Source organism: Saimiri boliviensis, chromosome X (assembly GCF_048565385.1).
Source record: "Saimiri boliviensis isolate mSaiBol1 chromosome X, mSaiBol1.pri, whole genome shotgun sequence".
NCBI lineage: Eukaryota > Metazoa > Chordata > Mammalia > Primates > Cebidae > Saimiri > Saimiri boliviensis.
In genome coordinates this window covers 52,921,994-52,937,143 of record NC_133470.1, presented here as the reverse complement: position 1 = coordinate 52,937,143, position 15,150 = coordinate 52,921,994, and the positions used below count along the sequence as shown (strand labels likewise).

The 15,150-nt window shown below is 37.8% G+C and overlaps 1 pseudogene; it reads left to right on the top strand.

Moving 5' to 3' along the window:
- The first annotated feature begins 604 nt into the window (after nt 1-604).
- LOC101045546 (integrator complex subunit 6-like pseudogene) lies at nt 605-1,681 on the top strand (annotated as a pseudogene).
- Nucleotides 1,682-15,150: the final 13,469 nt, after the last annotated feature.

Genomic DNA, 15,150 nt, shown 5'->3' with positions numbered 1-15,150 from the left:
TACAGGCGTGAGCCACCGCCCCCGGCCTTGAACTTAGTTTAATTAATAAACTATATGATTTTCAATGTTTTCACACTGATGAGCAGTGAATGAAATGCCATCCTGTCACCAATGCTAAACTATTTCACTTCAATCAAGACGGGGCAACAGATAGTAACAGTATACTATTACTATTGGTTGATACAGTGAAATGACTAGTTAAGTAATCCTTTTGTCCAGAAAACTTAAAGCACATAAGTTGGAGACTATTGTTCTTAAAAGTTACATTTCAAGAGACGGCGCTCAGTCTGGGGCGAGCGCTCTAGTGAGCGCGGACGGATGCTTAGGCAGTAGTCCTGGCAGCAGCGGGGACAGTAGTGGTGGCAGCAGAAGAGAGGAAGGGGGAGGGCCCCGAGGGCTATGCACGCACGCTCACACTTTAAAGTTCCCTTGGAGGGAGAGGAGGTGGGGCTGCAGAAAGAGGAGGCCAGGAGAGGTCCCATCCGTCCTGTCCCGTCTCCCCCTCTTCCTCTTGCTCCTTGCCCCCTGGCTCTGCGAGAGTTGAGGGTTCGGGTGTCCGTACGTGGCAGTGAGGCAAAAGGGCCAGGAGAGTGGAAAGCGGAGGCAGGGGTGCGGGGGAAGATGCCCATCCTGCTGTTCCTCGTAGACACGTCCGCCTCTATGAACCAGCGCACTGACCTGGGCCCCTCCTATTTAGACATTGCCAAAGGCGCTGTGGAGTTATTCTTGAAGCTGCGCGCCCGGGACCCAGCCAGCCGTGGAGACAGGTACATGCTGGTCACCTACGATGAACCCCCGTACTGCATCAAGGTTGGTTGGAAGGAAAATAATGCAACATTCATGAGCGAACTAAAAAATCTTCAGGCTTCTGGACTGACTACTCTTGGTCAGGCTCTAAGATCCTCATTTGGTTTGTTAAATCTCAATAGATTAATATCTGGAATAGACAATTATGGACAGTGAAGAAATTCATTTTTTTTTAGAACCATCTATTTTAATTACTGTCACAGATGGAAACAAGTTAACAAGTACTGCTGGTGTTCAAGAAGAGCTCCATCTTCCTTTGAATTCCCCTCTGCCTGGAAGTGAACTAACCAAAGAACCTTTTCATTGGGATCAAAGGTTATTTGCCCTGGTGTTGTGTTTGCCTGGAGTGGCTTCTACCGAACCAGAGCAATTAGGGAGTGTACCAACTGATGAATCTGCCATCACACAGATGTGTGAAGTCACAGGAGGTCGCTCCTACTTTGTGAGAACACAAAGAATGTTGAATCAATGTTTAGAATCTCTAGTTCAAAAAGTTCAGAGTGACGTAGTTATTAATTTTGAAAAAAACGGGACCAGGTCCACTTCCTATTAGAGAAGATGGACTTATGGATTCACTAGGCCAAGCAATTCATTTGCTGCTCAGCCATGGCATAGTTGTCATAAACTCATTTATGTACGACCTAACTCTAAAACTGGTGTTCCTGTTGGACTTTGGCCAATTCCAGAATCTTTTTGGCCAGATCAGAATTTACCTTCACTACCTCCACGAACATCTCATCCTGTTGTGAGGTTTTCCTGTGTAGATTGTGAGCCAATGGTAATAGACAAACTTCCTTTTGACAAATATGAACTTGAACCTTCACCTTTATCTCAGTATATCTTGGAACAAAAGTCTCCCCATACCTGCTGGCAGGTACTTATCGTTACATATTAGCCAAATATCTGTAACCACTCTAGGATCTGGAAATTATTTTAAGAAGCTTCAAAGGTTAACCTGAAAATAATCGGACTGACTCTGTCAGTAATGTTTCTCATGAATGCTGTCAAATAAACAACAGGGCCAGGCAAATAATTTCAGACTAATATGAATCATTAGTCTACTGTATATTGCCATTTAAAGGAATAGAGTCTGATGAAACCTATATATTTGAGTATTCGGAGTACCCCTTGAAGTTTATCCATGGAACCCAGCTTAACAATCCCTAATATAAAGGATGTAAATCACTTCAGGTATGGCATCTGCAGCTGAAGCAAGTTGTTCAGCCCTTACTTTGAACTTGACAGATTGGAAGTACAGGATAGTTTAGACAAAAAACCATAAGCGCTGAAACTAATTTCTGTATTACTGTGATGTAATAAAACTCCTGTAGTACAAATCACACACACAAAAAAGTTATATTTCATAGTCTCTCTCTCTCTTTTTTTTTTTTTTTTTTTCCTGGAGACAGTTCTTAATCTGTCACCCAGACTGGAGTCGAGTGCAGTGGCACAATCTCAGCCTGCCTCAGCCATCTGCATAAGTGGTACTACAGGTGTGTACCACCATGCCTGGCTATTTTTTTGTTTGTTTGTTTTTGTTTTTTTGTTTTTTTTGTTTTTTCAGTAGAGACAAGGTTTCACCATGTTGTCCAGGATGGTCTTGAACTCCTGACCTCAGTTGATCTGCCTACTTTTTGGTAACCACAGGAAGGTTATAACAGTTATGATAAAGATCATAGGCTGGTCATGGTGGCTCACACCTGTAATCACAGTACTTTGCGAGGCCGAGGAGAGGAGGTCAGGAATCTGAGACCAACCTGACCAACAATGGCTGAAACCCCATGTCTATTAATATTAAAAAAATTAAATGGGCATGATGGTGTGTTCCAGTAATTCCAGCTACTCGGGAGGCTGTAGCAGAATAATTGCTTGAACCTGGGAGGAGGGAAGTTGCAGTGAGCCAAGATCATGCCACTGTACTCCAGCCTGGGTGACAGAGCAACACTTCATCTCAATAATAATAATAATAATAATTAAAATTTAAAAATTAGAAAAAAGATCATATAGGAATGTAACTACAAGCCATACTTTCTGAATTTTAAATTATTATTTATAAAATTTACTGAATATTTTTCTTTGCATGTTTTATATATATGGGTCAATTGAATACATAAAGATTTCTTTGCATTTTTATTTATATTGAATGCAATATACAAACATATTAAGCTACAGATAAACTATAAGAGAAATATAGAGGTAAAGGTGGTGTATGTGTGTGCGTACACTTCTTTAAATGGAAAAGGAAATAGTGGACCAAAACAATTTCAGAAGAGTTGACAATTTGTAGCAAATGAGGAACCTTACAAATGCTTAAAGTAAAATTTGTTTCTTGATTGTACACAAACGCATTTACCAAATTTATGTCTCCTGGTTTCAGAAACTTCCTATATATATATATATATATATATATATATATATATATATATATATAGTTTACTTGTCTATTATCCACATGAGAACTAATACATATTTTTTGTTCCAAAGTTTATGAAACATTTTTATATGACCTGCTCAGAGATTATAAGAATCGTTTCATAAAACTTAATGTTGCTTAGAAGAGAATTTGAATATTCAGTTCTACACTCAGTGACAGTATTACTTCTTATTTCACTATTGCAATCCACTTTCTTCCTTCCCAATTGGAGAAAAAATTATTTGAATCAAATTTCTTTTTCTTTTTTCAGTTATAGTTCCTTCTATTTATTTTATGTTACATTATACAATTTATTAATTTTATCAGGTTAGCTTTTTTCACATGGAAACTGGTCATGTTTTATAAGTTATGGGGTTGATTTAGCATTTATATAAAGTGAACAAATACAGAGGACAGTGCTGAGTGCAGCAGATACTCAACGATCAGGAGAAAAATATTCTTATCAGAGAAAAATGGCATCTTCAGGTCAGAGACTGAAACCTCCAGAGTGGAGAAGTAGCATTGATTGTCCATGTGGAGAAAACACCTGCTCTTCAGCTGAACAACTGATTAAATTTAGAAAAGAAAATGCTGCTTGTTTTATTTTCTAATTTTCTCCAGTTTCTCACTTATTGTTTATTTTTATTCCAAGCTATGTATACATCCAAGCCACTTTTTTTTTGTCTCTGTAATAATTACGGCTTTCTCATGGTGCTCCCTAACCCCATGTAATCTCACATAAGACTTGTTCAGTTCTAATAAAATAGTTTGGAATTTTTGCGATGCAATTATATATATATATATGTGTGTGTGTGTGTGTGTGTGTGTGTGTGTGTGTGTATATTTTCTGGAGAGTTTGAGGTCACTTGTAGGTTTTACATACCACATGCCGACCACTTAACTTTATCTTACAAAAGATAAATTTTATTTTACAAAAGTAAAATTTAATATTGAATAAACAATTGCCTTTTCCCTTTTCTTCAGATCCAGAAGAATACCATTTTCCTTACTGTTTCTATAAACTTGACTAATTTCCATATCTCTTGCTAGTGTAATTATATAATGTCTGTCTCTTTTTTACTATCTTACATTACTCAAGATAATTTAATTAGGCTTTGCTTTTGTAAAATGTTTCAGATACCTTTCTGTTTGAAAGCAAAATAATTTTTTTATTTTTTTTGAGACAGAATCTTGCTCTGTCGCCCAGGCAGGAGTGCAATAGTGCAATTTTGGCTCACCACAACCTCCACCTTCTAAGTTCAAGTGATTCTTGTGCCCCAGCCACCTGAGTAGCTGGCACTACAGGTGCACATCACCACACCCAACTAATTGCTAATTATTTATATTTTTACTAGAGACAGGGTTTCATCATGTGGCCAGGCTGGTCTCAAACTCCTGACCTCAGGTGATCCACCCAACTCAGCCTCCCAAAGTGCTGACATTACAGGTGTGAGCCACTGCACTCAGCACAAAATAATATTTTATAGTATGCACATATCACATTTTAAATCTGACTCATCATGAAAGGAAAATTATTGCTGTTTCTAGAAGTTGTGTTTTGTAAATAATAATAAATGAGCATGTGTATGTGTAAACATCTATTTAAAGTTCTCTGTTAAATATATTCAAGATTTTTTCATGCAATGATGTAGTAGCATGTGTATGTGCATGGTTGTGTTTTCTGAGCCTTTGATGTTATATGCAAAATGTGATTGCCAAGATCAGTTGGCATACGCATGCCATGATGGTTTGCTGCACCTATCCATTTATCATCTTGGTCTTAAGCCCTGCATGCATTAGTTATTTTTCTGGATGCCCTTCTTCCCATCTCCTGCAACAGGTCCTGCTGTATGTTGTCCCCCTCCCTGTCCATCTGTTCTCACTGTTCAACTCCCACTTACCAATGAGAACATGTGGTTTTCAGTTTTCTGTTCCTGTGTTAGTTTGCTGCGAACGATGGCTTCCAGCTTCATCCATGTCTCGGCAAAGTTTACAATCTCATTCCTCTTTATGGCTGCATAGTATTCCATGGTATATATGTACCACATTTTCTTTATCCAGTCTATCACTGATGGGCAGTTGGGTTGGTTCTACGTCCTTGCTATTTTAAACACTGCTGCAATAAACATATGTGTGCATGTATCTTTATACTAGAACACTTCATATTCCTTTGTGTATACACCCAGTAATGGAGTTACCGGGTCAAATAGTATTTCTGGTTCTGAATTCTTGAGGAATTGCCACACTTTCTTCCACAATGGTTGAACGAGTCTACCTTTCCACCAACAGTGTAAAAGCATTCCTATTTCACCACAGCCTCGTCAGCATATGTTGTTTCCTGACTTTTTAATAATCGCCATTCTGACTGGTGTGAGATGGTATCTCATTGTGGTTTTGATTTGCATTTCTCTAATGATCAGTGATGTTGAGCTTTTTAAAATATGTTTGTGGGCTGCATAAATGTCTTCCTTGGTGAAGTGTCTCTTTTATTTTTTAAAATTTACTTTAACTTTTTTTTTTTTTTTAATGAGACGGAGTTTCGCTCTTGTCACCCAACCTGGAGTGCAATGGTGCGATCTCGGCTCACTGCAACCTCGACCTCCTGGGTTCAAGCAATTCTCCTGCCTCAGCCTCCCAAGTAGCTGGGACTACAGGTGCATGCCACCATGCCCAGCTAATTTTTTTGTATTTTTAGTAGAGACAAGGTTTCACCTTGTTGACCAGGATGGTCTCGATCTCTTGACCTTGTGATCCACCCACCTCGGCCTCCCAAAGTGTTGGGATTATAGGCATGAACCACCACACCTGGCCTACTTTAACTTTTAAAATTCATTTTATTTTCTTCTTGAATATACTTTAAGTACATTTTTATTTTTTTGTATTTATTTATTTTAAATACTCTTCATTTTATATTTCTATTTATGTTACTTCAATTTCCTGTATATTTTATATTTTTAATTTAATGAGAATAGCCATTAGGAAAAACAATAGAAATTTCTCAAAAAATTGAAAATTAAACTATTATAAGATACAGCCTTTGCCACTAATGAATATGTATCTCAAAACAAATAAAAATCACAATGTTGAAAAAACACTTCCACTTCTATGCAGTCCTCTTCCCAAGAGCCAAAATACAGAATCAAAATGAGCATCCACAACCTAACAATAAAAACAATGTAGTATTTATAAACAATAAACTTTTATTTTTATTTTGTTTTTATTGAGATGGAGTTTCACTCTTTTTGCCCAGGCTGGAGTGGAATGGTGCAATCTTGACTCACAGCAACCTCTAGCTCCCAGGTTCAAGCGATTCTCCTGCCTCAGCCTCCCAAATAACTGGGATTACAGGCGCCTGCCAACACACCTGGCTAATTTTTGCATTTTTAGTAAAGATGTGGTTTCACTGTATTGACCAGGCTGGTCTTGAACACCTGATCTTGTGATCCACCCACCTCAGTCTCCCAAAGTGCTGGGATTACAGGCATGAGCCACCATGCCCGACCCCACAATGAAAAACTAGTCATCTTTAAATAAAGAACATTCGATTATTTTCAATCACATTGATGAACCTGAAGAACATTAGATTAGTTAAAATATACCAGACACAAAGAAATTAATTTCTCATGATTTTACTCACATGTGGGTTCTAAAAAACTTCATCTCATTAAACTAGAGAGTAGAATGATGGTTACCAGAGAAGCAGGGTATTTAGAAGGAGGATTGGGAGGAAGTCTATTAAAGAACACATAATTAAGTTAAATAAGAGGAATAAGTCCAAAAGATTTATTGTACAACACAGTTTAAAATAATATGTTGTAGGGCCGGGCATGGTGGTTCAAGCCTGTAAGCCCAGCACTTTGGGAGGATGAGGCGGGTGGATGACGAGGTCAAGAGATCGAGACCATCCTGGTCAACATGGTGAAACCCCATCTCTACTAAAAATACAAAAAAATTAGCTGGGCATGGTGGCACGGGCCTGTAATCCCAGCTACTCAGGAGGCCGAGGCAGGAGAATTGACTGAACCCAGGAGGCAGAGGTTGCGGTGAGCCAAGATCGCGCCATTGCACTCCAGCCTGGGTAACGAGCGAAACTCTGTCTCAAAAAAAAAAAAAAAATTAATAATAATAATATGTTGTATTTTTGAAAAATGCTACTACAGTCAATGTTATGTGCTCTCACCACAAAAATAATTACTATGTGTGGATAAAGCATTTATTAATTACCTGGAATTAAGCATTTGACAACATATATATATATGTATATATATATATATATATATATATATGTATATATATATATACTTAAAAACACTGTGTTCTACAGGATAAATATAATTTTATCTTTTAACTTCAAAATATACTTTTAACTTCAAAAATATACTTTTAGGCTGGGTGTGTTGGCTGATGCCTGTAATCCCAGCACTTTGGGAGGCTGAGATAGGTGATTACCTGAGGTTAGGAGTTTGAGACCAACCTGGCCAATATTAAACAAAAAAAACCATCTCTACTAGAAATACAAAAATTAGCTGGGCATGGTGGAACACATCTGTAATTTGAGCTACTTGGAAGGCAAAAGCAGGAGAATTGTTTGAACCTGAGTGGCAGAAGTAACTGTAAGCTGAGATCACACCACTACCTTCCAGCCTGAACAACAGGGTGAGGCTCGATCTCAAAAAAAAGTATATATGAAAATATCTTATATACTTTAAAAATATAGAAAAATTACACGGGTTCAAATAGTCTATATTTTTGTCATAAACTTGGCTGAAAAGCATAATACATATATATATATATATATATATTTTTTTTTTTTTTTTGCTGTTTTTGTTATTAAACTTCTCAATCATAGCCATAGAAACCTGGATATTTGCCAGCATGTTCTAGGTCCAGCACAGGGCATGGGATATCCAATGTACTTCAGGGCTTTTCCATTCATCTTTCAGCACCTGTAGTTTCTGGTGCTAATGGTAATGGTAGGGAAAACACTTAAAAGGGCAGGTATTGGCCGGGCGCGGTGGCTCAAACCTGTAATCCCAGCACTTTGGGAGGCCGAGGTGGGTGGATCACGAGGTCGAGAGATCGAGACCATCCTGGTCAACATGGTGAAACCCAGTCTCTACTAAAAATACAAAAAATTAGCTGGGCATGGTGGCACGTGCCTGTAATCCCAGCTACTCAGGAGGCTGAGGCAGGAGAATTGCCTGAGCCCAGGAGGCGGAGGTTGCGGTGAGCCGAGATCGCGCCATTGCACTCCAGCCTGGGTAACAAGAGTGAAACTCCGTCTCAAAAAAAAAAAAAAAAAAAAAAAAAAAGGGCAGGTATTGCTAACTGTTCCATGATTGGCCACTCACATGAACGCAGTCAACAGTTTGCATGGAAGATAACAGAAAATGTTTTAATTCAAAAGCTGCCATGATTTCCAAAATTTTTCCAGAGAAAACGACCAAAATGTTAGCTACAGTTTGGTGACTAGGAATATAAGATGTAGGAACTACATCCATTAAAAAATACATAAAATAAGAAAAAAATTAAAAGATTGTTGTTTTGGAACATTTAGCACTCGCATTCAAAAATAGAATTTTCTGCATGGAAACATAAGTTGTGCTATAAATATATCATAGAAAATGCAATTTAAAAATTATCCCTTAATATTAACTCTCTTAACAATTTAATTTCAAAGATATATATATATATAGATATAGATATATATATATATATATATATATATATATATTTTTTTTTTTTTTTTTTTTTTTTTTTTTTTTTTTTGAGATGGAGTTTCGCTCTTGTTACCCAGGCTGGAGTGCAATGGCGCGATCTCGGCTCACCGCAACCTCCGCCTCCTGGGTTCAGGCAATTCTCCTGCCTCAGCCTCCTGAGTAGCTGGGATTACAGGCATGCACCACCATGCCCAGCTAATTTTTTTGTATTTTTAGTAGAGACGGGGTTTCACCATGTTGACCAGGATGGTCTCGATCTCTTGACCTTGTGATCCACCCGCCTCAGCCTCCCAAAGTGCTGGGATTACAGGCTTGAGCCACCGCGCCCGGCCCTATATTTTCTAGCTAATTTTATTTGCTACACTTTTTTTGTAGAATCTAAGAAGACTTTCCTTTTACAAATAAAAACATTGTTAACTGACAGATTTACTTCTCTCACCTGTGGACAATGTACATCTCTTCTGTCCATTCAATTATCAGAAAGTTACATTGATAACCCATAAATAAGCTCAAACATCCAGGGTGAACAGTTTTTCATCACATTAAAAAATTCCGGACTTCCTATTAGAACCTGCAAAGTACTGCATGAAATAACATGGAGCAGAGAGAATATTGAGAAAACTGTAGCTATAACACAGACACAGAAGGAAAAGGGCTGTGCTGAATACGTAATTGAGATAAACATAAAAAGACACAAAACTAAAGACAATCAGAAAATAAAAGAAGAAAATTTCCTTTCTAAATTCAGAAACACTAGCCTCAAATGGTGGCTAATCCTTGTAATCCCTGCATTTTGGGAGGCCAAGGCAGATAGATCATCTCAGGATAGGAGTTTGAGATCAGCCTGGACAACATGATGAAACCCCGTCTCTACTAAAGGTACAAAAAATTAGCCTGGCGTGGTGGTGGGTTCCAGTAATCCCAACCATTCAGGAGGCTGAGGCAGGAGAATGGCTTGAACCTGGGAGGCAGAGCTTGCAGTGAGTTGAGATCGTGCCACTGGACTCCAGCCTGAGCCACAAGAGCAAAACTTCATCTCTAAATAAATAAATAAATAAACAATAAATTCAGAAAGTCTGTTTTGCACCATTTTAGGTTTGTTTGCTTCGTTTATATATTTAAAAATAACATGAATTATGAAGCCTCATCAGCACTTACTTGAACAAGTTGGCTCAATAAATAAATTCAATTATGTCAATTACAAAAAGTGAAAGGAGTAATAGCTAAAAACTGCATCGTAAATTATAAAACAAAAAAAGATAGAAAAATATCATGATGAGCCTACCATTAGTACCCAGCAAGTAAAAACAGAGAATATTTATGGGGAGATTCTAAACCATAAGCTATAAGATTTTAAAATAATGAATTCAATACAAAGCACAGAATATAGATGTGTTTTTAGAAGCTTTGAGGTTTATAGTTTTCTAGTACATTACTCATCTTATTAAAATAATCTATTTGGTTTCAATATTGCCCCTATCCCCTTTTTTTTTTTGAAAATGCTTGCAACAGCACATCAAAAAGCTTATCCACCATGATCAAGTAGGCTTCATCCCGGGGATGCAAGCCTGGTTCAACATACGCAAATGTATAAACGTAATTCACCACATAAACAGAACCAAAGACAAAAACCACATGATTATCTCAATTGATGCAGAGAAGGCCTTTGACAAAATTCAACAGCGCTTTATGCTAAAAACCCTCAATAAACTAGGTATTGATGAAATGTATCTCAAAATAATAAAAGCTATTTATGACAAACCAACAGCCAATATCATACTGAATGGGCAAAAACTGGAAGCATTTCCTTTGAAATCTGGCACTAGACAAGGATGCCCTCTCTCACCACTCCTATTCAATATAGTATTGGAAGTTCTAACCAGAGCAATCAGGCAAAAAAAAGCAATAAAAGGTATTCAATTATGAAAGGAGGAAGTCAAATTGTCTCTATTTGCAGATGACATGATTGTGTATTTAGAAGACCCATCATCCAGCCCAAAATCTCCTGAAACTGATAAGCAACTTCAGCAAAGTCTCATGATACAAAATCAATGTGCAAAAATCACAAGCATTTCTATACACCAATAACGGACTTAAGGAGAGCTAAATCAAGAAAAAACTGCCATTTGCAATTGCTGCAAAGAATAAAATACCTAGGAATACAACTAACAAGGAACGTAAAGGACCTCTTTAAGGAGAACTACAAACCACTGCTCAACAAAATAAGAGAGGACAAAAACAGATGGAGAAACATTCCGTGCTCATGGTTAGGAAGAATCAATATTGTGAAAATGGCCATACTACCCAAAGTAATTTACAGATTCAACACCAACCCCATCAAGCTATCAATGACCTACTTCACAGAACTGGAAAAAAAAAAAACACCTTTAAATTTCATATAGAAGCAAAAGAGCCAGCATAGCCAAGTCAATTCTAAGCAAAAAGAACAAAGCAGGAGGCATCACACTGCCGGACTTCAAACTATACTACAAGGCTGCAGTAATCAAAACAGCATGGTACTGGTACCAAAACAGAGATATAGACCAATGGAACAGAACAGAGGTCTCAGAGGCAACACCACACATCTACAACCACCTGATCTCTGACAAACCTGATGAAAACAAGCAATGGGAAAAGGATTCCCTGTTTAATAAATTGTGTTTGGAAAACTGCCTAGCAGTGTGCAGAAAACAGAAACTGGACCCCTTCCTGACACCTTACACTAAAATTAACTCCAGATGGATTAAAGACTTAAACATAAGACCTAACACCATAAAAACTCGAGAAGAAAACCTAGGCAAAACCATTCAGGACATAGGCATAGGCAAGGACTTCATGATCAAAACACCAAAAGCATTGGCAACAAAAGCCAAAACAGACAAATGGGACCTAATCAAACTCCACAGCTTCTGCACAGCAAAAGAAACAGTCAGTAGAGTGAATTGGCAATCAATAGAATGGGAAAAAAATTTTTGCAATGTCCCCATATGACAAAGGGCTAATATCCAGAATCTATAAAGAACTAAAACAGATTTACAAGGAAAAAAAAAAAAGCCCATTCAAAAGTGGGCGAAGGATATGAACAGACCCTTCACAAAAGAAGACATATATGAGGCCAACAAACATATGAAAAAATGCTCATCATCGCTGGTCATTAGAGAAATGCAAATCAAAACTATATTGAGATACCACCTCACGCCAGTTAGAATGGCAATCATGAAAAAATCTGGAGACAACAGATGCTGGAGATGATGTGGAAAAATAGGAACGTTTTTACACTGTTGGTGGGAGTGTAAATTAGTTCGACCATTGTGGAAGACAGTGTGGTGATTCCTCAAGGACCTAGAAATAGAAATTCCATTTGACCCAGCAATTCCATTACTGGGTATATATCCAAAGGATTATAAATCATTCTACTATAAGGACACATGCACACGACTGTTCATTGCAGCACTGTTACAATAGCAAAGACCTTGAGCCAACTCAAATGCCCATTGATGATAGACTGGACAGGGAACATGTGGCACATATGCACCATGGAATACTATGCAGCCATAAAAACCGTTGAGTTCATGTCCTTTGTAGGGACGTGGATGAACCTGGATACCATCATTCTCAACAAATTGATACAAGAACAGAAAATCAAACACCACATGTTCTCACTCATAGGCGAGTGTTGAACAATGAGAACACATGGACACAGGGAGGGGAGCATCACACACTGGGGTCTATTGGGGGGAAATAGGGGAGGGACAGTGGGGGATGGGGAGTTGGGGAGATACAGCATGGGGAGAAATGCCATATATAAGTGATGGGGAGGAAGGCAGCAAATCACACTGCCATGTGTGTTCCTATGCTACAATCTCGCATGTTCTTCACATGTACCCCCAAACCTAAATTGCCGTTAAAAATAAATAAATTAATTGATTAAATAAAATAAAAAAAAATAGACTGGGCGTGATGGCTCATGCCTGTAATCCAAGCACTTTGGAGGCCAAGGCAGGTGAATCACCTGAGGTTGGGAGTTCAAGACCAGCCTGACCAACATGATGAAAGTCTTTATTTTTAAAAAATTAATTAATTTTAAAAAAATAGACATTAGTTCTGGAAATAAGTCTTTATCAAATTAACAATTTCTTCTAATATTATTTAGAATTATTATTAGGAAAGTCTAGACTTTAATGTTCTTTAAGCATCTCCTGATATGTTTATGTGGGGTTTTTCTCCCTTGTTTTGTATCTCTGGCAAATTATTTTTATATTGTTCTTGGCATCAAACTAACCAGGCATTTCTGGATAAAGTCTTTCCCTGGCCACAGTAAAGTTTTCAACAATTAAATCGTCAAATATGTCCATTTTTATGGCTTGCATGCCATACTTAAGAAGCTGTTCCTTCCCCCAAAGGAAAAGCTTTTCTTATATTTCTGTCTAATGCTTTTTCTTACAATTAGGTCTTCACAGAAATGAAATCTTTTTGTATGTCACCTGTAAGAGGAGTTTTCTAAATATCTTTTCTTTCCAATGGGTAAGCAATTATTTCAAGGTCAGTTATTGAACAGTGCATTATTTCTTCACCAACTTAAAATGTCAAATTTTATGTTACTAAATTCTCAAAAAAACATGAATTCATTTCTGGACTCTCTACTCTGTTTCACTGTGTTTATTTTTTCCCCAGTACCTCACTGATGAAATTACTGTGGCTTAGTCATATATCACGTAATTGCTCCTTTTCTTGGCTATTCTCAGAGGTTTTGTTTTGCATATGATTTTAAAATCAGTTTGTGAAGTTGTATGAATAATCCTGGTAAGATTTTAAGTTGGATTATTTTGAATCTATAAATTAATACAGAGAAAATCAGCATCTTTACAAAATCAGTTGTTCCTATCTAGAAACCCATGACTCTTGTCATCTATTCACAGCTTTGTAATCAGTTTTATAGTTTTTCTCACACAGTATCATATGTTTCTTCACAAGTTTATTACTAGGTAGTATATGGTCTTTGCTATTTTGTAAATAGGCTTCTTTCAAATTACATTCACATTTTTTTTGGTCAGAATATATAAAAGCTATTATTTCTGTATACAGATTCTGTATCTGGCGACATTGCTAATCCTCTTATTGGTTCTAAAATATTGTCGAGACTCAAGTCTTTTAATAAAATGATAACTTAGTTTGCGAATAATGATAGTTACTTTCTATTTTTAGCTTTTTCTATATTTGGTTGTTCACTTCCAGTAGCCGTTAGGAATATAGGAATAAGTGTTAAAATTTATCAAGTCCCTTTTGACAATTGCCGAAATGATCACACAGTATTTCTTTTTCAGTCTATTTTTTCTTTTTTCTTTTTCTTTTTTTTTTTTTTTTGAGACGGAGTTTTGCTCTTGTTACCCAGGCTGGAGTGCAATGGCGCGATCTCGGCTCAGCGCAACCAATTCTCCTGCCTCAGCCTCCTGAGCTGGGATTACAGGCAGGCGCCACCACGCCCAGCTAATTTTTGTATTTTTAGTAGAGACGGGGTTTCACCATGTTGACCAGGATGGTCTCGATCTCTCGACCTTGTGATCCACCCGCCTCGGCCTCCCAAAGGGCTGGGATTACAGGCTTGAGCCACCGCGCCCGGCCTTTTTTTTCTTTTTTTTTTTTTTTTTGAGACGGAGTTTGTTACCCACGCTGCAGTTCAATGGCGCCATCTCGGCTCACCACAACCTCTGCCTCCTGGGCTCAGGCAATTCTCCTGCCTCAGCCTCCTAAGTAGCTGGGATTACAGGCACGCGCCACCACGCCCAGCTAGTTTTTTGTATTTTTAGTAGAGACGGGGTTTCACCATGTTGACCAGAATGATCTCGATCTCTCGACCTGGTGATCCACCCGCCTCGGCCTCCCAAAGTGCTGGGATTACAGGTTTGAGCCACGTCGCCCGGCTCTTTTTCAGTCGATTAATGCAAAGGGTGACACAATAGATTTTCTAATGTTAACTAGGTAATAATGCCAAACATATATTTAGTCACTTTGCCAAATTTTTAGAATGTAGGAGTCACAAATGTTTGAAAAGTTTAGCTCAAATCTAGGGATATATTAACAGGTGTAAAAAATAGGGGCTGTTCCTGGGCATTATGCTTAAAAAGCATTTATCTGTTTCCACGGATAGGTCAACAGTACCAAGAGCATTCTGCAAAGAAAAGTGTCATTTCTACCTGATATAAAAGCAAG